Source organism: Mastomys coucha, unplaced genomic scaffold (assembly GCF_008632895.1).
Source record: "Mastomys coucha isolate ucsf_1 unplaced genomic scaffold, UCSF_Mcou_1 pScaffold22, whole genome shotgun sequence".
Taxonomy (NCBI): domain Eukaryota; kingdom Metazoa; phylum Chordata; class Mammalia; order Rodentia; family Muridae; genus Mastomys; species Mastomys coucha.
The window spans coordinates 176,244,242-176,267,857 of NW_022196905.1; the positions used below are offsets into that span (position 1 = coordinate 176,244,242).

At 45.2% G+C, this 23,616-nt stretch overlaps 1 long non-coding RNA gene across 1 annotated transcript in view; it reads left to right on the forward strand.

Moving 5' to 3' along the window:
- LOC116069147 overlaps positions 1-21,489 on the forward strand; it is a 43,361-nt gene extending 21,872 nt beyond the window's left edge. The window contains exon 2 of the long non-coding RNA XR_004109874.1: positions 21,304-21,489. This is a non-coding gene — a long non-coding RNA (uncharacterized LOC116069147). The remainder of the gene's footprint in view (positions 1-21,303) is intronic.
- Positions 21,490-23,616: the final 2,127 nt, after the last annotated feature.

The window sequence follows — 23,616 nt, forward strand, 5'->3', positions numbered from 1 at the left end:
GTAGACCAGGCTGGCCTCGAACTCAGAGATCCACCTGCCTTTGCCTCCCAAGTGCTGGGATTAAAGGCTTGCGCCACCATTGTGGGGCTACAGGATGCTCTTCTTATCTCAGGGAGGAGCAGGCTGCAGGCTCCCCTAAACTGTGGTCTCTGGGAATAGGTAGGAGCTCACAGCTTCTTTCTCTGAGAAGAAGCAACAAGAACTGGTAGTTTGTGACTACTTTATCACCTACGTATTTAATTTTTTATTATTTAGTGAGAATCTCTAGGAAGCTTCTTTTTCTTTTCTCCTTTCTTTCTTTCTTTCTTTCTCTCTTTCTTTCTAAATTAAAGCTCAGTCTGCCTTTGCTATCTTCCCTCAGAAACTCCTGAGGTCAAAGGAAGGGCAGCCCAGTCTCCAGACCTTTGTCTCAGTCTTGCAGTCACCTCTAGGCATTCTGGGTAAGCTAAAAAGCAAGCATGAGGCAGGGCAAGGAGGAACTGCTGCACTGGTTTTCTTTCTCAGACTTTCCTTATTGGGGAATTAGGACAACAGTGACTTAACAACAAGGGTTTGGTCTCAATAAACTTATTAATGTCACTTGAAAATACAGTAAGTTGAAAATTCACTGCGTACAGTTAACCTATAAAAGCAACCTCGCCTAGCAACCAGGTCATGCAAGGTAGAGCCTTCTTTGCTCCTGTCAGGTTTACATGGCTGATGGGAGCTGAGGCTTCCTGCCCCACCCAACACCTAAGAGAGCCATTCAAATGTCAAGATGTGGTGTCTCCTGAATGGACAATGTGTTCCTGCTACAGTAAAAAAAGAAAAAAGAAAGAAAGAAAGAAAGAAGAAAAAGAAAAAAAAACAAACTCAAATCATTGAAATTCAGAAGCCTGTGTAGTCATTAATTTATATTAATTAAATTTGAAAACTCAGACCCACACGAAGATAATCATAGACCATGGAAACTAAAGGGGACCACGGAGTCCATTTAGCCCTGCTCCCCCACATTTCACAAGGTAGAGACAGACAGGAAGATATGCCGAGCTCACACAGCGAAAGGCTTGGTGGAATCCTGCAGCTATTTCCTCTAGAGGACAGAGGCACAGTTTAAGGTCCTTTTAAATAGCCACCATTTTCCAGCTTGGCTCTTTAGCAGCAGGACAGCAGGCATAAAGATGGCCACAGAAGTGAGGGAAACACTTTGAAGCGACAGGCACAAAGGGAGAGGGGCGTGAGGAGGCCGCCTGAGCTTATTTAGATTAATTCCTCTCTAAGCAAATCCTCACAGACAGGAAACGGCATAAAATATTTATGTATGAATGGATATATTGAGTTGCCCATGCCTTCTTAAAATGTCGTAATGTATGGATGCAGTTATATATCTTAATTGCTAATTCAATAAACATTATTAGCATCTACTAGGCTAAACCCGTAGGGATTAGAGTAAAAGTGAGGATATAAATATTCATAACAAGAAGGGCAAACATTCACGGATGGTTATGCTTGATATGCTGGACAAGTCTCGGCTTATTTACCCAGAGCAGTAAGTATGGTTCTTTTTCCACTTTATAGGTGAAGAAACATTGACTTAGGGAGTGATGGAACCTGTCTGTGGTGGCAGAGCTGGAAGGTCTCAGAGCAGGTGGGCAGCAGAGCTGAGAGTCTGTCTGACTCGGGCAAGTGGGGTTCCTAGCCACGAGAGGAGTGTGGGAAAGAACACCTTAGAAACGGTTGGGCGGGACTTAGCAGCCACACACAACAGGTGCTAAGAAATGATGCTAGCCTGGGTCCAACCACTCACATCCCAAGGGATGCGGTGCATCTTGAATTCAGTGTAAGAGGAACAGGTCTTGATGCAATGAGGATGGAGCAAGATCTGGAGATGACGACGAGGAGGTCGCTAGTGGCCACCGGAGCTCCTCTTCATGGAAGCAGGCAGCCGACAGCTGGATGTCTAACCTTTGGGTAATGATTCCAGAGCTGCCAAGAACTACGGAAGCTGCAGAAGACAGTGCCAAGATAATTCATCGTCCCTTGGGTTTTAGTTAACTCTGTAAGGAAGGGGAGGCGTGACCAGGGAGAAGCTGGCTCCTAAAGGAAGCGTTTCTGTCCAACGCTCAGTCTAGTGAGCCTGCCTTCAGAGAGCTGGGCGCTTGCTTAGCTAAGTCGGTTTTCATGCTAAGGACCAGGAGCCAGGCTAAACCACAGACACCAGCCAGCCGCATGACCCCAATGCTTCTGGTGATGGGTGTTCATCTTTTCTAGTTTGCAGCCTGGGTTTTGTCTCTTTCCCACTTCCTGTCCCTAAATCTTTGTCCCTTTCCCACTTCCTGTCCCTAAATCCTCTCTAGCCTCCTGGCTTCCGTTCCTCTGTCCCTGAGGGTTGCCAATGCCATTTTCTCCTACGTTGGGAGCGCAGCGCCCCCTTGTGATCATGACCACTTACCTTGGAATCTCTCAGAGAGCTGGACAAAGCAAAGAGCAACCCCCAAACCATTAGCTCCACTGAGTCTGTTGTATTTACTAAAGTTTAAGATCCACTGCGCTGGGAACAGAGATCCCGGTAGCTTTCGGATTTCTATATGTTTCTGTCTCCATTAAACCTTCTTTGGAGAGCGTAGCAGTTTCAGCAGTGGACACGCCTCCACTCTTTCCGTTTACGCCTCTGATGTGTTTCCTTTACCAGGGGTCAGTTTCTGAGGATAGAAATGGCGTCCCCAGCTTCCAGAGCCTAGGGGACACTTAACAGAGGCTGTGAAGCGGATGACTTACTGTTAGAGGGTCCCCTCCCCTTTTTTCTTTCTTTTCCTTCTTCCTTCTCTACTGCCCCACCCCCAGCCCCAGCATTAACCATAAAACACGGGTTTTAGAAAGTGGTTAATGTTTAAAGGGAGCCGGTCAGGCTAGGCAGGGCACAGGCAGCTTGCTCAACTGACAAACAAAACCACCTGCTTTGTGCTGCTCCCTAAACTAACAGGAAGCAGCCAGGAGATGGTCACTCACCCAGCAGTGGCTCACACCACCTGGCAAGCCACCTACAGGGCAACAGCACAGCGTGCTGCAATAACGAGAGGCTATAAATAGACTTTTCTAAGAAGCTGCATGCTGGTGCTGGACAGGCCTGGTGCAGAGGCCTGATTTGTTGCCCTTCAAACAAATAGGGAACAGTTCTAGAAGGACACTATAGAATGTAAGCCTCCTATTCTATACCCGCGCCTGACAGTCTCCTAACTGCTGGTTCCTAGCTTATTAATACTGGAGACAATAACAGAAGTCCCTTGGGAGGTCTTCATGAGGGGAACCTCTTTCCTATAGTCCCATACTTGTCTAATCTCTTACTCCTTACACACGACTCTCTTTAGTGTTCAAGACTGATGTCCTTCTTGCCTTGTCCACAAGACTAATTCTCCTCCTTCATTTGTTCATGTTTCCCCGGTTTTGACTCTTTGAATGCATTTCCCTTTGTTTATAATTATAGTCTGCATTTTAAGCACATACAGCAGTTATTTATAAATTAAATACATGCGCATCTATCAGTTTGTATGAAATACAAGAAAAACTTACTTTTCATGGCTAGTCTGTGATAAACAAACATGAACAGGAAACATATTTTCCTCCCTGCCCACCACCAGATCATTTTGAAGACCCTATAGTGGATATCACTGAGCACAGTACCCGATCACTCTGCTGGGCTCTCGAAGCCTTCTGAGGTCAGTTCCAAGTAATGTATTCATCTAGTCATTCATCATTTTTAAGTGGCTACTGTTCTCAAGCCCTGGGCTAGGCTTGGGAGCTAATAGGAAGGAGGCCCAACGTCTATTGCTCAGGAGCTCAGACTGTGGGAAGAGAGACACACATAAAATAACTCCTGGGGAGTTCATATGTTTTGTTACAGAAGCTCGTGCACTCCCTTAAAGGAAGAAGAGAGAAATAACTGCTCGTAAGAGTCAGGAGAGGCCTCACAGGGGATTATTTATACTGTGTTGAAAGAAGAGTGGGGGGTTTGCTCTGTTATGAGGGGCCCTTTTAGCACAGGGAATGAGAAGGCACAAAGGTGAAGGAGGAAGAAACGGAGAAGGGAGGAGGGAGAAGTATATTGCGAAGGTATAAGCAGGTTACTAGACAGGCGGGGCATGCAATACAGTGACATAGACAAGGACTGGAGTGAACAGCTGAGGCTGGGTCGCGCAGGACCTTAGCTACAGGGCCATTAAATCCAGCTTTCATTCCGATGTTAGTGTGAGTCATGGATCTGTCAAACTCTGCTCTTTCCTAAGTGGCTTTTAACCTGCATCTCCATGGTTCCCAGAAAGGAAGGCACTGCCATTGATTTTCTCTCTTTGTACTTTTATTAAGAAAGTGATGTCTGTGCGGTATTCCCACAGAAAACACTTTTCTCTGAGGCTTGTTAACCCACACTGAGTTCCTTTTCTGAGGCACTTTACCAGGACTTCTGCTCCCAGAATCTGCCATTATCCATTATTGTGTGTGTGTGTGTGTGTGTGTGTGTGTGTGTGTGTGTGTGTGTGTGCGCGTGCGTGTGTAATGGTTGCTAGGCACGGACCTTGCAGGCTTCTCATGTCTAAAGTAAAGTCCTGTCTTTCTCAGGAGGGAAAATATCACAGATGATTCCTTCTGTGATTGGTACTTTCTTGTTATTTTGCCTGGGAGGGCCACTAAATCCCGTATTGCCCTCTAGGCTTCTTGCTTGTGTCCAGGATCAGGCATTTCCAGGATTCTTCCTCCATGTTGGAGGCATGGCTTGTGTTGAGGCATCAACTCTCTTCTCTGCTGTGCCCTGCCACGTGCTGAGGCTGCTAGATGCATGCCTAAAATGAAATAAATCGAAGACCATGATCCAGAGAGAACATTGAAATAGAAATGACAGCGCTTGTCGTCTGGGTTGGGAATGACTGTCATGGATGATGAGATGAGGAGGCAAAGGGGGCTCTGGAAGCATGTGACCTCCAGGACTGCTGACACTCTGTGCAAGAGGAGGCTGTACTAGAAAATGAACAGGAACTAAACCGGAAGTGAATGTGCTAGGCTCAGCCCTCATGTCAAAAGGCACACATCCTCTCTGCCTCCCATCATTGTCTCTGTCATTTGCCACCTCAGAACCTTGTGCCACATAGCTGCATTATTGATTGCACTGTATTTCAGTGCTTGGCAACCAGGGCAAGAGGTATTCAGTAGGCACTGCCTCGTGTGTGTGTGTGTGTGTGTGTGTGTGTGTGTGTGTGTGTGTGTGTGTGTGATACTTTCGTTATTTGAGTCTAGATGAGAGTTACTGACCCACTGGTTCTCTTTGGAAATGTTTGGAAAGAGAATACAATAGGCACTCCTTGTTATTTTCCATATTCTGAAGCTCTTCTGATATCTTAAAACTAGGAACAAGGCTAGGAAGGAAGAGACATACATAGTGAAGCAAGAACCCGACTTGTCATTAGAGTCAGAGGGAGCCATTCCCTACGTAACCATGAGTGTTGGTTGGCTTTGGTATGAGTATGTTGACAGAGTTCTCTGATGGAAGAGAACTTACGGCGTTAGTTCTGTAACAGAGGGAAGTTATTAGGTTGCCTTCTTAAGACGTGGGCTGGGTAGTTCAACCATGGTCATCTGAAAGCTGGATAGGCTAAAAACCTCTGCTCAGCCCAGGAAGCTGAGAGAGTCTCATCAAGGTGACCTGCAGACAAGCGGCTGCTAATTGATGTAGGAAGGTCCCATTGTATGGTTCCAAATATAAGTAAGCCTGGCTGTTTAAGAAAGGTAACTGAACCAGTTGATGGTGGCACATGCCTTTTATCCCAGCACTTGGGAGGCAGAGGCAGGCAGAGTCTACAGAGGAAGTTCCAGGACAGCCAGGGCTACACAGAGAAACCCTGTCTTAGAAAACAACACAGCAACAACAACAACAACAATAACAAAGAAAGATAGCTGAATGTGAGCCAAGGATCAAGTCAGTAAGTAGCACTTGCCCATGACTTCTGTTTCAGCTTCTGCTTGTGGTCCTGCTTTGACTTCCCTCAGTGACAGGCTGGGATCGGGAGGTAGAAGTTGAGCTAAACCCTTTCCTCCTTGAGTTGCTTCTGGTCTCAGTGTTTATCACAACAGCAGAAAGCACACTAGAAGAGCCTGCTGAGAACTTCACCTATCCTGCGAGGTGCTTCCAGGCTTGACTGAGACATGCTCTGGTCTATTCTGTGATGTGCTTAAAGACTATAGAGTGGATTATTGGAACAAAGTGGCTGTCATAGTCTGGACGTGAAGTGTGACCCCCAAAGGCTCATGCCATCGGTTCCCAGTAGGAGGATCATATCATTAGGAGGTGAGTGGATTAGGACGTTTCTGACCTCTTCATAGGACTCATCCATCCATGGATTCATAATGTGATGGTGTCTGATGGGAGTGGGGTCTAGTTGGAGGAAGTGGGTCATTGAGGAAGGTGCCCTAAGAAGTTACACCTTATTTTTGATGCTTTCCTGATTTTCTCTGCTTCCTGGCCACCAATGGATGAGCATCAGTCAAAGCAGGATGCTTCGCTTTGCCTCACCATGGGCCCCAGGAACCATGGGCAACAACCTCTGAAGTTGGGAGCCCAAAGAGCGGACTTACTCCTGGTCAGTTGTTTCTCTCTGGTATTTGCCACAGTGCTGAAAACCTACCCCTGTGGCACATGAATGGAGGTTCAAATAATGTCACAAGGGTGGACCAAAAGTCAGACACTCTTCAGAACACATACATTTATGTGTGCTTCATATGTTATTTATTTAGGTTTAGAGGGTTTTTTCCCAACCATTCACCCTAATTTTGGCTTCCACTGTTACTTGTCTTTAGCAAGGCCTGGGAGACTATGACCTGTGTGTCAAGGCCTGTCTGTGGGTTTCTGTGCCATTCATGAGGTTGACAAAAACTGTCAGGGTCTCCAAGGAATATACAATTAGAAGAAGAAAAAAAACCACAAAAAGAACATTCAACTGAGTCCTGATTGTAGTTCCCAACTTAGATAGTTCACTACTTAGATAAACTTTGCATAAATGCTTGCCAACTTCTTCCCTGGGGGATGTCCTGCCTTTCAGATATTTGCTCATCCTACTTGTACAGTCACCCCAGGAGGTGGGGCACTGGTTACCATGCCCATAGTCAAAGTGAGGCAACAGAAGACCAGAACAGTTATATAACTACTCCAAGGTTATGTTCATGCTGGTGAGGTTGGGAATGGGTCAGGGACTCCTAGTTGGGCCTCTTATCAGTAGGTGGCAGAGGGAGTGACTGGCCAAAGTGACTGACCCAGCTCTTTTGTACAGGATAGAAGAGGTTGAACAGCATCCAAGCTGATTGAAGGGCATTGGGTCTATCCACCCTTACTTAGCTCTTTGGGAGGTGGGGGTGATATCATGAAGGATATTTGGTAATGCTAGAAATGTTTAACTAGCCTTATTATAGACTTGGGCAAGCTGGGCAACAAAAGTTCACATTGCCCAGCAGACACTGTGTCTCAACTCCCCGAGAGTGACCTTCCCTACAGGGTGGCCTGGAAGGCTGGTGAGGCTGGCTTCTACCAAGTGGCCTTCATAGCCCTTTCTTTCTCTGCTCTCTCACCCTGTCCCTTCTCCTCCACACAGGAGTGCTATGCAAACAGCAGCTGGAGAGAATGAATGCTCACATTATCCACTGCCTGAGCCTGTCGGCAGCTCCCCCACTGCAGCCCCTGAGCAGCCAGTGCAGAGCAAGCCAGCAAGCCGAGCGCTCTGTCCCCAACATAAACAGCTAGCCAGGCCGAATAGTGGCTTGTTTTCCTTACCAACCCAGGCAAGGTCTGACAGATACTGGGACCCCCCCTTCCCCCGCCTGTTGCCCTCAGGGCTGAACAGGGGCTTTGTACCAGTTAATGCAAACCAGTTCTTGCTTATTAATGTCCTTGAATGCTACTCATTGGAGTCCTGAAATCAAGATGTGTACAGGGTGAGTTCTGAGTCACTCTTAAGAAGAAAGAACTGGAGATTCGAAGAGTAGGCTGCCTGTCTGCCAGAGAGCATTTAAGACTCCCTAATACAAAATTAGGACTCTGAACAAGGCGACTGTAGACTCTTCAAAGAACCTAGAGTTCTAAGTCCTCGAATCTCTTCCTTACAGGCTTGCTTTGACAGGATGGATTTCTACTCTTGGAGACAGGTCCTTCTAGCAAACAGAGACAGTCCACGGAGTCCCTTTTATGCACAGACATGGCTCTAGAGAGGAACAAAAGATTGGTGGAGAGGAGCCCAGGTGAGAGCCAGTCTCCAAGCGAAGACTGTCTGCTGAGCCAGGGAAAGCCTGGAGTCCTTGAGCATCTGCCAGTGAGCACAGAAGGAGCCTAACAATGTGGAGCTCAAAAGCGCTTCCAGCAGCCGGTCTCCTTTGTTCCTCATATTTGCTCTTTTCACAGTAAATTAAAGACATAAATGTTTTCTTCTTTTCTCTCTCCTTTCCTTCCCTCCCTCTTCCCTCCCTCCTTTCCTCGTTTTTTTCCTTTAGAAAAGCTTTTATGAAACCCAAGTTGACCTCACGCTCATTGCATAGGCAAGAATATTCTTGAACTTCTACAGGGGTTAGTGTCTCCATCCGGAGTGCCAGGGATACAGGCATGGGCCACCAGACCTAGTTTATGTGGTATAAAGATGAAACCCAGGGCTCCCTGCATGGTAGGTGAACATACTACTCACGAGCCTTTTCTCCACATCTTCCTGTCTCCGCTTCTGGGGCCTTCTTGCTCTTTCCTGACCCAGGAGCCCTTTGCATGTCCCTGTTCACAATCTACAGGTCATATCTGAAGCTCTTCAGCTCTCTTTGTAGCACGTGTCCCTCCCTGCCTTGTGCTTTTTTATAGCCCCCTTCTTCTTTGAAGTCCAATACTTTTGGAAACTTTGCCTTCCTTCTATGGAGGACTCTGGGACTGTGAGCCACTATCTGATTTGCTGGCATCCACCAAGCAGTGTCCCAGCCACTAGATTGTATGCCACAGGTAGGGACCACTTTAGTACTGCCCCGTAATTCTTCTAGGTAGGTGCTAAGAAAAATGTTGAAAAGGCTAGGTAAAGGACGGCTAGGGGACAGAGCCACTCAGAGTTGTTGAAGAGATCTTTTTCAGGCCGGTTCTCCCTCTCCGCCCCCATCAAACTTATTCAGGACACCAGGTTGCATCAGACACTGAAATTTCCAAACTTTTTAGCAATCTGCCCATCCAAGGTTTTTGCCAATGCAAACACTCCCATTGATGGAAGAGAAGAAAGGTGTCTCTTGCCTTCAAAGTCACCCACCTATAAAGATCAGTCAGGCCTGATAAAGACAATTCTCACCGAGGAGCTCACCGCTTTCGTTCTGAAATCACACTTTTCCATCTTGATCATATTCTTTGTAGGTGTTTATTACGCTTGCCAGGAGAGACAGCCCGCTGTGCCTGCTCATTTGGCGAATCGCTGCTGACTTAAATCCAGCAAATAGCAACAAAAAGCTGCTTTAATGAGATTTTAAAGTTCAGCTGTGAAAATTGAAAGTTGCCCAACATCAAACCACCCAACCACCTGAGAATATTACTCCGAAATGTTCTTGTCACTCACAGAAATTCTATTTCAGACCAGGCAGTTTACAGTAATGGGTGTAAGAGGCTGAGGTGTGAGATGCAATGTAGGTTACCCTGGGACAACTGTGCAAGAGTTGAAGTCAGAGTGTCTGCAAACAGCAGAGCCCAGCACCTGGACGGGAGATGTTAACGGCACCGTCCCGTCTCCCCTTCGCAGTGTGTCATTGGATTATGACTGTACTCATGTCTCCAAATAATTAGACAATCCATTCGCACACTGAGAGAAAGCCAGGATGGCAGTGTTTACTAGTCAAGAGTTGTGGTTGGCTCAATTCTATAGACTTGAGGTCTATTGTATACTATAGAACAAAGTGTATGTTATTATCTTATTGTTTCACTCAGTTCCCACCCATTCATTCTATGAGTAGGAAGCTGAGTATGGCCTTCTTTTTTTTCCTTCTTCTTCTTCTCCTCCTCCTCTTCCTTTTTTTTTTTTTTTTCAAGATAGGGTTTTTCTGTATAGCCCTGGCTGGCCTGGAACTCACTCTGTAGACCAGGTTGGTCTTGAACTCAGAAATCTATGTGCCTCTGCCTCCCAAGTGCTGAGATTAATGCCTGCCAAGTATTGCCTTCTTGATGGATGCCACTTTTCTTTCAAATGACATTCCTGTATCTCAGGGATACCCAACCCAAAGGTGTCAAAGACAAAGTATAGGAGTAATTGATATTTCACGTAGTCAACCAAGATCTCCATATGTCTGGGCCACAGGGCACTGATGACAAAGCTTCATATCCAAGACTATCTATTCATTCAGTGCCAATGCCCAGGGCAAGCAGAATGCCACTACTGAAGTCATATGCGCAGCCTCTACTATTAGTTTGGTTGGTCTTCCCTCAAGTTCAGAGACTTTCAAGCCAAGTTTAAAAGTCACCACCCAATCTAGCAATGAGTCAACAGACTAGAGTGAAAGAGACTAGATTTAAGAAAAAAATTGACATACAGGCTTTGTTTTTATTGACTGCTCATACAAGAAAGTTCAATGTAAATATATATATTACTGATGATCTTTGACATAAAGAATGCAGAATGAATAACATATGTCATAATTCAGTTCTTCCCTAGTAGGAGTCTGAAAACCTAAGACCCTTCCCTATGAGTTTGATGCCAGTGTCTCCTCTCACTATGTGGGTTCTGAAGCCAGACAGAGTGCTTCACCTTGACAACTCTGTTACTTCAATATTGTCGCAGTAGGTTTTCAGTATTGTTTTGCCTACCTTCAATAACATCAATTGATATTTCTTCCTTTATCCCGCCAGGATTAAGTGATAAAGGTAAACTCAGAAGTACTATTTCCTTCTCATTGTGTTTGAAATATGCTCCTTGCCATCCCTCTTTAAATTGACATTTTTTAGAATGTCATTGAATCTATTACTTTTTCATATCTGAGAGCTCATTCCAGCATAGTGAGGTGGCCCCGACTGCACCCTACAAAATGAGTTTCTTAGAGGTAATTTCTTTAGAAATGAGTAAATTGAATCTTACATTTCTTACCAATATCCTTCAAAATAAATATTCTAAAGTTTATTGTGGATAGTCTAGTTTGGGGAGGATAGATATGAAGGTTTTTGTGTTAGACCACATGAACAAATCAATTCATCTCAACAATTCAAAAAGCTTTTACTAGCTCTGAACCTCCTCAATGGATCTACCAAAAGGCCATGAAACACAGCAGAAGATGGCTCAGTGCTTCCACGGGCCATGCCTACTACAAAGCTATCAGCAATACATGCACAGCAACCCATCCAGGGCTCTGTGTGGGTTACTAATATCTCTGACCTTTTCTAGCTTTCAGCTAGGAACAATTTTAGCACCAAACAATTGCTGTTGGATAACATAATGACATAGTGGGCTTAAGGTTCATGTCCTTACAAATATTGCCTTACTAAATTTCTTAATAAGCCTGACATTGGTGCTGTGTAGGTCACAGATCGTGGCTTCTAAGTATGCTAAGGGTGACCGAAATGTGCTCAGGCTAGCAGACTCTTCTGGCACCCTAAAGTAGGCCATCCTGATAATATGTTTACCACAATGGCCTTCTAACATGAGTCCCAATCAACTCCATTCATAAATAAGTATCTAACTTTCAAGTGCTGCACAGAGCACTAGAAATCCCTTATGTTTTGTACACAGCCTGTGCTGTAGATGTTTAGTGATACAGTCAGTCATCATACCAAGTGACAAGATTTCTGGTTATTCCCATTTGGGATTGTGAACTTTAAGTGGAATGGAGTCTCTAAGAAGGATGCCAGTTAGCATTTAGAATAGATCCCTGGAGCCGTTTGCGGATTGTGGGGTCACTCAGGTAACTGGATTCCTGGAAGAATTGCAGAACAACTTTGCATTCTGGGCAAATTCCTGTTTCAGATGCCAAGATCAACAGCTGTCAACTGCCCTGATACAACCTGGGAAACCTATAGTTGTATGTAAATCTCAACCAATCAGAAATGAGCACAATTGCTCCTTCATTTAAATAACACTAGCCAATTGGAGTGGAGGAAGCCCGCATGTCTCATTTGCATAGGTTGACCCAATTGGGGATCTTGTTGGGGACTTTCTCCATATAAGCCAGCCCATCTCGTTGCTTCTTCAGGGAGTGCCTTCCTATCTCACATAAGGGTGCATGCCCCTGCAACGGCAGTTTGCAAACTGTTTTGTTCTCTTGCTTTCTTTTTAACTAGGAAACTTTTTTCAAGTTTAATTTACTTTTTAAATATATGTTTGTGCATGTATATGTGTGTCTGCATGTCTGTATGTTTGTGTCTCTGCCTGACTGTCTTATGCTTACCATGTATAGGCAGTGCCCTTAGAAGCCAGAAAAAGACATCAGAGTCTCTGCAACTAGACTTCCAAGCTGTTGTTAGTAGAAGTAGAAGTATCCTCCCTCTACATATCAGATGTCAGAGATGGTAAATCGTCCGGCCAAGGGGATGCAGAAGCCTCTTTAGGATGAGAGAAGTTTAGTTTGGCTTGAAGTCTACCTTGCTTTCGCTCTCGGCTGCTTGATTCTTGGTTCCAGTGTAGACACTTCCTGGACGGGCTTTCTTGGGAGGCGAATTCCTCTCCATTGTCTCTGCTGACTGAGCATACCTGATCCGTTAGTACTCTTAAGGTCTGGAGATACCAATCAACCTGGGAGAGAGAATGGGTTCTGATGTTGTGCAGTACAATAGAGTGGTGAGAGTTCACAATAGACTAGTGCACATTCTATGAGAGACTAGAGGAGAGCCTAAAGAAATGATAAGAAGCCTTGTGGAGATGCTTGGTGTTTGAAGCACTTGCCATAGGAGCAGGGGAATCCGAGTTTGGATTCTCAGCACTCACGAAAAAGCTGGACAATAGCACCACGTGCCTGTGACCCCAGCACTGTGATAGGGACAGTCAGAAACAGGGGACGTCTGGATTTCACTGGCCAGTCTTCTCTCTCTCTCCAATCTGCCCCTACACCCTCCCTGCACCCCCCCACCCCGACTCTGGACTGTGCTGGCACAACTTTCCATGAGACATGCAGAAATCTAGTTTCCATTCTCCCTACATCTTCTACACTCTTCTGCTATCTTCTCCCACTACTTTGTTATGAGTTGAGCTCACATTTGTATTTTGCTGAGGTCCCTAGAGAGAGAGGTAAACCACAGTCATGGCTATTATATTTCTTTCCCAATTATTAAACAGTTTAGGATTATTATCAGATGATCAAGAAAAATATCCAAAGGAAAGGAAAACTCCACAGAACACTGCCACTCAGAAGTCATCGCAGCCGAGAGACTGATGAAAAGAAAAATCCCTCCTGGGTCTGCCAATTCTCCTTGCAATGTGCGGGTCCTAGGGGAATCTCACTGCTATGGCGTTGTTGTCGGCCATTGCAAATGCAGAGATGGCACGATGGGAGGAACATCGTCGCTTCGGTCTGATGCAGACCCAGCTGGGCTACACCAAAAAGAAAGCAGCCAGGGTGAACTGTGGGGAGCCCTGGCCTCAGGGCCTCTTTCCTTCCCTGCTTCTAACTTCTAGGGCATCCTGCATCGGAAGGGGCACCCACCAGGCAGCGCCCAAGTCCCTGTGCAGAGGAGCACACCTTCTGGAGGAAATTCTTTGGGTCAGAGTGGGGACCTTTGAGACACTGGATCTTTTGGCTTTTGGAATTTTCTCTCCACAGATGAGCCAGCTGCCCGACAACCCCTGTGATTTGAAAGTAACATTCCTTTCTATTCTCTTTACTGTGAACAGGCCCTCTGTCTGAGACTGTCCAGTTCCTAGGGCTAAGGGCAAAGGACAAAGAGCAAGGGTCAGAGTTCATCAAGATGGACAAAACCAGAGCTCCTCAGAACAGCCTTCCTCCAATGCCTCCTACCTTGTGAGCGGGTACTGCCTTTTCCCTATTTGGCTGAAGTTGCCTTTGTTCTGTTTAGCCATGAATAATTAGAAAAGAAACAAGTTTGGCTCCCCCCCCCCCCCCCCCCCGCTCATTACTGAAACAGCTAGGGTGACCAGGGACTATCTTTCTGCTGTGTGGGGTGAGCTAGAGGGCGAGTCTGAAAACTCTCCAGGGGCTTGTGGCTGACCAACCCAGTTCTCCGTCCACGTGAGTGGCCCGTGGATGCAGTCGAATGACTCCGTGCTTCTCTGGGCCACCAGTCAACTCGTCAACTCTAGGCCTTGATTGTGGCTTGGCTCAAAACTCTTGGCAGGAAAGAGTTTGGGGGTGGGGGGCTGGGGAGCTGGGAAGCCACAAATAGATTTAAAGGAAGAATGCCCATATTGGCATACTGGGGAAGACTTTGGGGGCATTTTCTGCCCCGATGTGTATGACATCTTGTGCAAACCCTGCTGCTAAGATACTGATCTTTGGGTTGGGAGTAAAAGACAGAATGATTCTGACGGAGGAAGGCTGTGGAGAAGGGGGAGGGGCTCGGAAGCCCCTCTTGTTCTTATAAGCCTGCTGGCTGGTACAAGATTGTAGTGAGCACATGCTCGTTCTGCTTGGATATATGGGTAGTTGCTGCATTCGTAGACACTTTGATGAAACCCACTTTTTATCTGAGTAATGCTACATGTGGAGATGGGCTGTTTTATGCTTGTTTGGGACCCAAATTTCTAAATAAGAAATGGCCCTACCCTAAGTTTGTTCTCCTGGGCAACTGTCTGCAGTTACAGATCTGCAGCACTGTTTTTCCAATACATTAGATGATTACACAGAGATATAAAAATATGGAGATAGAAACCTCCCCAGACAAAAGTTCTTTCTTTATTCTGTGAAGGCCTCGCCTTAGCCTCCTACCGCTGTGACAAAACACCGCAGGTTAAGGTAATCAACTGAAGAAGAACAGTTTATTTTGTTTCATGGCTTTTGGGGTTTCAACCCCGTGATTACTTGTCCCTGCCACTTTGGGCTGTGATGCCAAGGCACGGCAGAAGAGACCCAGTCACCTCGTCTCACACAGAAAGCAGAGGCAGAAAGCAGCTTGGACCTCAGCATCCCCTTCATGACCACACCCCCAGTGATGTAACGTCCACCCACTAGAGCCCACTTCCTAAAGGTTCTAGACTTCTCAGCCGTTCTGTGGGCTAGGGACCAAGCCTTTAGCATGTAGGATTTCATGGGATAATTCCAACTCAAACAATGGCAGATGCTGTAATACACACTGCCGCCTTTCATAACTCTCCCCTTTCTGTGGTGTTGGACATTAAACCCAGGGCCTTATGCACACTATGCAAGCATTCAACCACTGACTATACTAGTTTTCACTTTTAAGTTTTTATTTCATGAGAATGGCTGTTTTGCTGCATGTATGCTTGCACACCACTTGTGTGCTTTCCTGGTACCCAGGGAGGCCAGCAAAAGGCACTAGATCTCCTGGAAGTGGAATTAGAGATGGTTTTGAGCCTCTTTGTATGTGCTGGGAACCAAACCACATCCTCTGGAAAAACAGCCAGTGCTCTTAAGCACAGAGCTATCTTTTCAGTCCAGCCCTTATTTTTTACAGCAGAATTCCATGGTGAAGCCCAGGCTGGCCTCAGTCAGACTCATAGTTTTTTCTCAGTTTCCCAGGTTCTGGGATCATAGGCATACGCCACAATGCCTGGCATACATAATGTCTTTCTTTCTTTCTTTTTTAAGATTTATTTATTTATTATTATATCTAAGTACACTATAGCTGTCTTCAGATGCACCAGGAGAGGCCATCAGATCTCACTGCGTATGCTTGTGAGCCACCATGTGGTTGCTGGGATTTGAACTCAAGACCTTCAGAAGAACAGTCAGTACTCTTAACCGCTGAGCCATCTCTCCAACCCTAATGTGCTTCTTATTACATCATTTTGAAATTACTTGCCTGAATCTTCTTTCCTTATTGGATCTTGAACTGTTGGAAGGAAAGGGTCTTTGTGAATTTTTGGCCTGTCTCAATTTGATTTCTGCCGCCATGATTAAACACGAAGAGTAAAGGCAAGTTGGGGAAAAAAGGGCTTTTTCATCTCACAGTGAAGGGGAAGTCTGTTCAGGAACTTAAGACAGGAACCTGAAGGTAGGAAGCGGAGCAGACACCAAGGAAGAATGTGGCTCCCTGGCTTACTCAGTTTCCTTTCCTATACACCCCAGGGCTAACCACCTTTCCAAGGATGACACGGACTCCTGTGACTGGGCCCACCCACACCAATCATTAATGGAGAAAATGTACTATGAACTTGTCTCTAGGCAACCTGATAGAAGGTCTTCCCGGCTAGCTCTACCCGTGTCAAGTTGCCCAAAAGCCACCCAGGACAGTGCCTTCCTTCCATGCCTGCCTTCTAACATATGTTATCCCCTGATTTAGTATTTTAGGTTTTATAGGAGGTTGACTTTCAAAGAACTCCATTTTCTTCTTTCTTCGAAGCATGGTCTTACTATGTAGCCCAGGCTGGCCTCAAACATTCTCTTGCTTCAGCTCCTTAGGTTCTGGAGTGACAGGCAGGTATTCATTCTGCTTTGTAGGTTTGACAACTTAAGGTAACTTAGAAAATGAGGTAACAGTATTCTGGATCTCACAATTCTACCTTTTTTTTTTTTTTTAAACAGAAAAATTGTGTCAGTATTTAGTGTATTTTCCCACTTTCTTTGCAGTTTTTACAGGGTTGGATCACACTGTTTGGATTATTTTCAACTTTGTCTCCATTCAAAGTCTATGAGCAGTTAGTTCCTCACCCCACTGACGTCATTCATATGCAAGCATTACTTGCTCTATGGTATTTCATTTTGTGAACATTACCCTAAGGTTTCAACAAATTATTTCTAATTTTGTTTATTTATTTATTTGTTTGTTTATTTAAGCAAATGACTACTTGCCTCTGTTTCTGAACCTAAGATTATATCCCTGGAGTGCCTTCCTAGAAGTGAGTTATTAAATAAGAGTATGAATAATTCTAAGACTTTCGACAGCACATTATATTAGCTTATTTGGGGGTTTAAGTCACCAGGCTTTTTCTTAAGGGATAATATCACATGTAACTTAATCTTGAAGGAGCCCAAAGTTCCCTGACACCTCTCCCAAAGCAAACACATGCCAAAGTCTCTGTCCGCTCCCCACCAGAACCTGTCTGTTGATGTCTTCGACGTCTGTCTGTGTCCAGGCTTCTGACAAGTGTCTACGCTGCTGACTTCCATGTCCTTGTGAAACGAGGATCCTGAGACTACAACTGAAGCAGAGAGAGCAATCCTAACTGTAAAGAAAACAAGTGGATGTGAGAAAGATCCTAAACTGTATTTATCAGTTATTATTATTACCAGTTATTTACCAATTATTATTAAATTTCAAATTTTGTAATTAGCTTCATAATAATATCTAATGAATATTAATAAACACAATTTACTTAATAATAGTTTATTTAATTAAACAATAAATTAATAAGTAATTGTCTAATTAAACAATCTATTTGCTGATAAATATTAATAAGTATAATAAATTAATGATGATTTTTTAAAAAACTGGCTGCTACAGGGGTGAGCTATGAGACTTTGTGTGAAACCACAGAGTTGCCATACATCTCCTTCGCAACACAAGGATTTAAGCCTGCAAGAGCTGTCGCCTCTGAGAAGACCTTCCTCAGGGCCACCTGCCAGTTCCCTCCTAAGTTTTCATGGTGCAGTCGAAGAATCAGTCTTTCTTTGGGGAGAGTGTCCTCTTTCCAGAAATTATTGTTTCTAGGCCTGGCTGATTTACCAAGCGCCCTGGTTTGATTCTACTGGAAACATAATCTCTCCCAGCAAGTGATGAGACTTGTAAGAGCTGATTGGAGTAATGGAAGTCTGCTGTTGGGAACCGGTTAACATTACAGTTCTTCCCTCCCACCCCACCCACCCAGACAGGGTTTCTCTGTGTAGCCCTGGCTGTCCTGGAACTCACTCTGTAGACTAGGCTGGCCTGGAATTCAGAGATTCACCTGCCTCTGCCTACCAAGTACTGGGATTAAAGGTGCGTGTCACCACCATTCTTAACCATAATTCACTGAACCCCTCCCCCTACAAAAGGAACTCCTAAGAGGGATATATATTTGTCCATTTGGTGGCCTGTAGCCAAAGATGAAACCATGACGGGGGACCGACTGGAAGCAACATTCTTCAGTGACAAAATAGTGGAGTAAGTGATATGTGGCTTGCAAGTCACCTTCTCACTTTACTAGGAGTGAAGAATCACAGGCAGAGAGCAAAAGAAAGGTCTGGAGAGGCCAACGAAGGGGAGAAAGTCCATACATTTTCCTGAGTATTCGGGGAGTCTTGGGACTCAGGCACCGCCTCTTTCTGCTCCTTTTATAGTCTGGTGCTTCTGTCATGGGCACTGGTAGCTGCGTCCTTAGGATGAAAATGTCATGGGCACTGGTAGCTGCGCCCTTAGGATGAAAAAGTATCATAGTAAGGCAAAGGCCCTCTGACGCTTTCTTTCTTTGGCAGCCATCTTAGATCCGGTTGGCTTTTGCTGGTCCATCATCAAAGGGACTTTTGACCTTAGTCACTTGTCTTCAGAAGTGGAGACTATGTTAGAGAGGCTGAAGTTCAGAGGTCACACGGACAGTGGCCTTATCATGAGAGCGAGTTTGCTATGCCAATGAGTTTGGCCTTCTCCCTCGCTCCCTGCCATGCACCTTTACATTTTGCCATGCATGGCTCAGTGAATGGGTCCTTTCCCAGGGGTGGTCCCTTCACCGTGGACTTCCCAGGCTTCTGAGCCCTGTGCTATGTACATTTCTGATCATTACCACTCCTGTGAGAGCGGTAGACACTGACACTAAGGTAGCCATGTTTGACACATCCCATAACGTGGCTGATGCAGTGTAGCTCTAGCCTATGCTGTCACAGAAGCCCTCTGGCAAATTCTGATTCAACTATAGTGGGTTAGGTCTTCCCAAAGCTGCTAAGGCTTGTTTCTATACAATCTTCACAGTCCAGAATCTGAACTTAGCACCATGTTCCTTTAAGAGGATGGTGGGAGAGGAAGCATTACTTTAAAACCTGGCCCATTTAGTAACAAAAGCAATAAAAGATGAGTATCTTGTTTATGTTTTCCATGGTGCAATCAATCATTATTGCATTTTTCCCACTGTTATAATTGGTGTCTTTTTTTTTTTTTTTAATTTTTCATCTTTGGAATCCAAATGCCTGTGTTGAGGACCATTAACACCTAGTGTAACTCTGAGGCTCACTGGACAGCTTTGACAAGTCAGTCCCTTATTAGAATGATGGGTAAGATATCTGTCAATGTGCCAGTGGCTGTAGAGACTACAGATACATGCCTAAACTACAACGTGTAACCTTTCCCTTTCAACCACAGAGAGGTGAATGTGTAGCTTGAAGTACTAATGCTCACAAAGGTCTCTGGGTTCTTTGGCTCCTGAACTCTCCCCCCCACCCATGTTCATTTTGGGTTTAAAGCCACTCCCGTCTTTTTCTGCATGTCTAAGCCCTGGCATGCTTGGGCAGGTCCTCCTCTGTTCCCTAAACCTTCCGGCTACACGTAGTCACTGTAACCCACAGCCTTCTCAGCCTTACTCCAGTGGGTCTGTGTTTGCATGTCTTATCTCCCGTAAAAGACTAAGTGCCTGGACAGGAGGCACAGAAGGGCGTGCAGAATCCTTTAAACTCTGTAGTGCTTAGCAGAGTGCTGGATACACACCTGACAATAAATCATTCATTCGTTGCCGCAGACATGATTCACTTTCCCACATGACGAAACCGGGATCCTCTGGTCTGGCTACTCAGTGTGTGTGGTCTGGCCCACCAAGCGCCAATGCCACCTTTGTGATGGAGACTTTGCAGACCTCGCCCTGGACCACTGAATCAATCCACACTTCCACACTTCTGAAACCTCATGCGTGATTCATGGTGATAGGGTTTTGGAGAGTGCTGCATTCAGTGGGCGTTCGTGGGCTGCTTCTTAAACCTTCTTCCTCAGCTTGATGTTCTTGCTCCCTGTGTCCTGCCTCTTCCCCACATCCTCAGCCTTCCCAGCATATTGCTTTAACCATTTTCTGTCCTGTGTCCTCAGGCCTCTGTCTCCTCCGCTCTCTATTCCTGCCCACAAGGTGCCAATAGTTTGCCTCCTCTCCCCTCATCTTTTCTCTTCTCTTGAGGTCCAGGCACTGTGCATAACATAGGATCCATAATGGAACTCCCTGTTGGGATGAATTCCATGCATGTCTCGTTCATCATTCTGCCGTGGGAACAATATTCAGGAAGGAATCTGAACTCAGTGGTCTGTCAGATGGGCAATAATGCTATTTGCCCTTTCTGCTGTTCAGTTCCTGCACTGAAGAAAGGAATTTATTACCCCACAGCAGATAGAGAATGGCCCTGTTTACAGCTCTACTGGCTTGAAAGGGGCTGAGAATTGCAGCCATCCCCACCACTTAAGCCTAAGCCTTTGATGGGGAGGAAGGTGTGCCTCACTTAAGGCAAGCAAACAGAAAATTGCACTCAGAAAGCGAGGGCCAAGGTTTGTTTTACCCATAATTCATCCACTTAGAAAGACTTTGAGGGATCTTCAAACAAAGAGTCTTGAAGGTGGCTTTCCAATGACTTTTGTTCACATCTTCAAAAGCACAGCCATACCTTGGAATTTAGTGGTAACGTATTCAATTTGAGTTACGGTATTTTGTGGAGAAACCCCAATAAGCCCACACTGAGACATGAAGGAAAGAGAAAATTACCCACTTACGGGGTCATTTTGCAGCAGGAACTAAACAGTTAACTATTCCTGCTGGTTTTGGGGCTCACATTTCCTACAAGTTGATTTACAGTGATAATTTTCTTTGGATATGTGAAAAAGCAATTTCTCATAACGGGAAGGAGATACATTGGATAATGTTTTCCTGGATGTCAAAGGGCATCAATAATTAGGCCATTTGGTGTCTATTCATTTTTCTAAATACTCTGATTGCCAGCACAATAACTTTCTTCCTCCAATCAATGAATTTAACAGTTCCTACCAATATTTTATTTCTAATGGTTTGACTACTCATTTCATTAAAAATGTAAGTGCATTAGCACCATGTAAAATGATACCATTGGGATGGTGATATTTAAATATTCATAACATAAAAATTAATAAATCTGAGTGCAGCGTTTGCGTTTTAAAAAGTCAGGCTGCTGTCAGATGTAGTTGGTCTCAGATGAGAGTCACTAAATTAAAAACCTCAAGCAACCTTCCTGTTAATTCTTTTTTTGTTACAGCAAAACAATTCAACAGGAACACTTTGAGAACAGAATCTCCATGCAGTGACTCTCTGTTTTGCTTCAGTTTGATCAACTAGAGCCTGCTTCCTGTCCCCTGTCTTTCATGTTACACCATCGCCTGGATTCTCACCACTAATCAGCTTGTCTAATATTAAAGAAGTTCGATGCTGGGCATGCACAGAATATACTTCCATTTTTGTTCAATCTCCTTCCCTCCCAGCCTCCCTCCTTCCCCTCCTCCCACCAAAAGAAATCTGAAATCCATGGGGCGATCCATTCCCAGCAGCCTTCTCCTAATGGGAGCATGAGTCACGCATATCATAGTGCGAAGAGCTCCTTGTCCTGTGTGTGTTCGTGAGCCTATGAAACTTAGAGTCAGCAAATGTGGCAAATGTATGGGGCCAACAAAAGCAGGGCATCTCTGTGTGCAATTTGTTCAAGGCTTGAGAAGGCTGCCAAGAAGCAGGGACAGGGCTGGAGGAATGGCTCAGTCTACACTCAGATCTCTGCACTAGGGCAAAGCCCTGATTGTGGATCTCCAGATCCCAAATACAGCTGGATGATATGGTGGTTTCTGTGTGAGGTCCCAGCCCTTCTACAGTGAGATGGGTGGTGGAGATAGGAGAATCCCTGGGAGCTCCCTGGACACCTAGTCTGGAACATGCAATGATGAACCAGAGACCATGTCTCAAGCAAGGTGGAAAGGAGAGATGACAGCCAAGGTTGTCCTTTGAGTTTTGACCTCCACATGCATGTGTGTGTGTGTATACATATATATGTATACATGTATACACACATATATGTATACACACATATATGTATACACACACACACACACATATATATATATATGTATACACACACAGATAGAGATAGAGACAGGCAGGCAGGCAAACAGACACACACACACACACATAGAGAGACAGGCAGGCAGGCAGGCAAACAGGCAGACAGACAGACAGACAGACAGACAGACACACACACACACACACACACACACACACACACTGGAGAGGGAGCATGGAGATAGATGAGGTCTGCTCACTCCTCAAGGCCCCCAGCCAGCCACCTGGTACAGAATCACTAATTTCTCACATCCCAGCCCAGACACTACTGTTAGCAAAGCTTATCTGGATTAGACAGAAAGGAGCTCTGCTGCAACTGTGAATAGGCCACCTGGAAGAATGAGACTCGGAGGAGGGGTGACATTTTTACATTCACCAACAGCTGCACCTCTGCTTGTACGGATGATTTATTATGAATGATGTTATTGAGAACGACATAAAATTTGGAGCCAAAGTCAGAAGTTTTAACCCTTTGCTCTCAAACATCTACTTTCTGAAATGGCATTTCTTAAGTAGTACATCTTCATGGGCGTAAGCCAGGGCTGGACTGGCAGGCAGGTGTCAGAGTGGAACCCTCCTCCACCCAACAGGGAGGCAGAGAGCATCCTCTAAGCCCATGAGGAGCTTCGTGAGCCCTCCCCTCCTATCCCTGTGGCTGCAGCTCTAACATTACCATGAATTGAAACTTGTTCTCCCTCAAGAGAAGGCAATGCACAGAGAAGAATTTGAATCTGATTTTACTCAGTCAAGGCAAGGCAGAACAAATTCAACAACTTCCTGGTGCTGGCGGCCTCACCCAGGGCTTGACTTTGAAGGTTGAACCCCAGGTTTAAGGTGGAAAGGGGTAAGGAAATGTCAGAACAAAAAGACAGACAGAATCCCGTGTTTGTTTGTAGCTGAAGTCAAACCCACATGCTTTTGTGTTTAGTTCTCAAAGGATTCCTGTCATCTCCTATAAATTAAATTATTCTCCTGGGCCAAGTAAGAGATGAAAACACTCAAAACCACCCGCTGCATTTATTTGATTTTGCTGAAAACACAAAATTCAGTTGTTCTATTATGAATAAGGCACATGTGGACTCCATATATGTGAGAGAGAGAGATGGTGTATAGTCTACCTGCATAGACACACACAGTCTAGACACGCTGAATATATACAAATGTCGAAGGTTTTTTGGAGGTTGTATATGTACTACACAGCTGAGAGGCCCTGGTCTAATCTGCTCCAGAGCATCTCAAAGCATAATCCACAAGCCATCTGCTGTAGATCCTTCAGGGTGTCTGTTCAGAAATGGGGGAGGCACCGCAGACCTCCTGCACCAAGCCCTTCCAAGGCCGATTGTCGTTCAGTGATGCATTTGGGCTGTCCAGAGCAATAAATGTTACTCTGGGGCTCTGAGGACCCATGGCTGTATATGGGCATGACTGTATTTCACAGGCATACGTACATGCATTTTGGAGTATT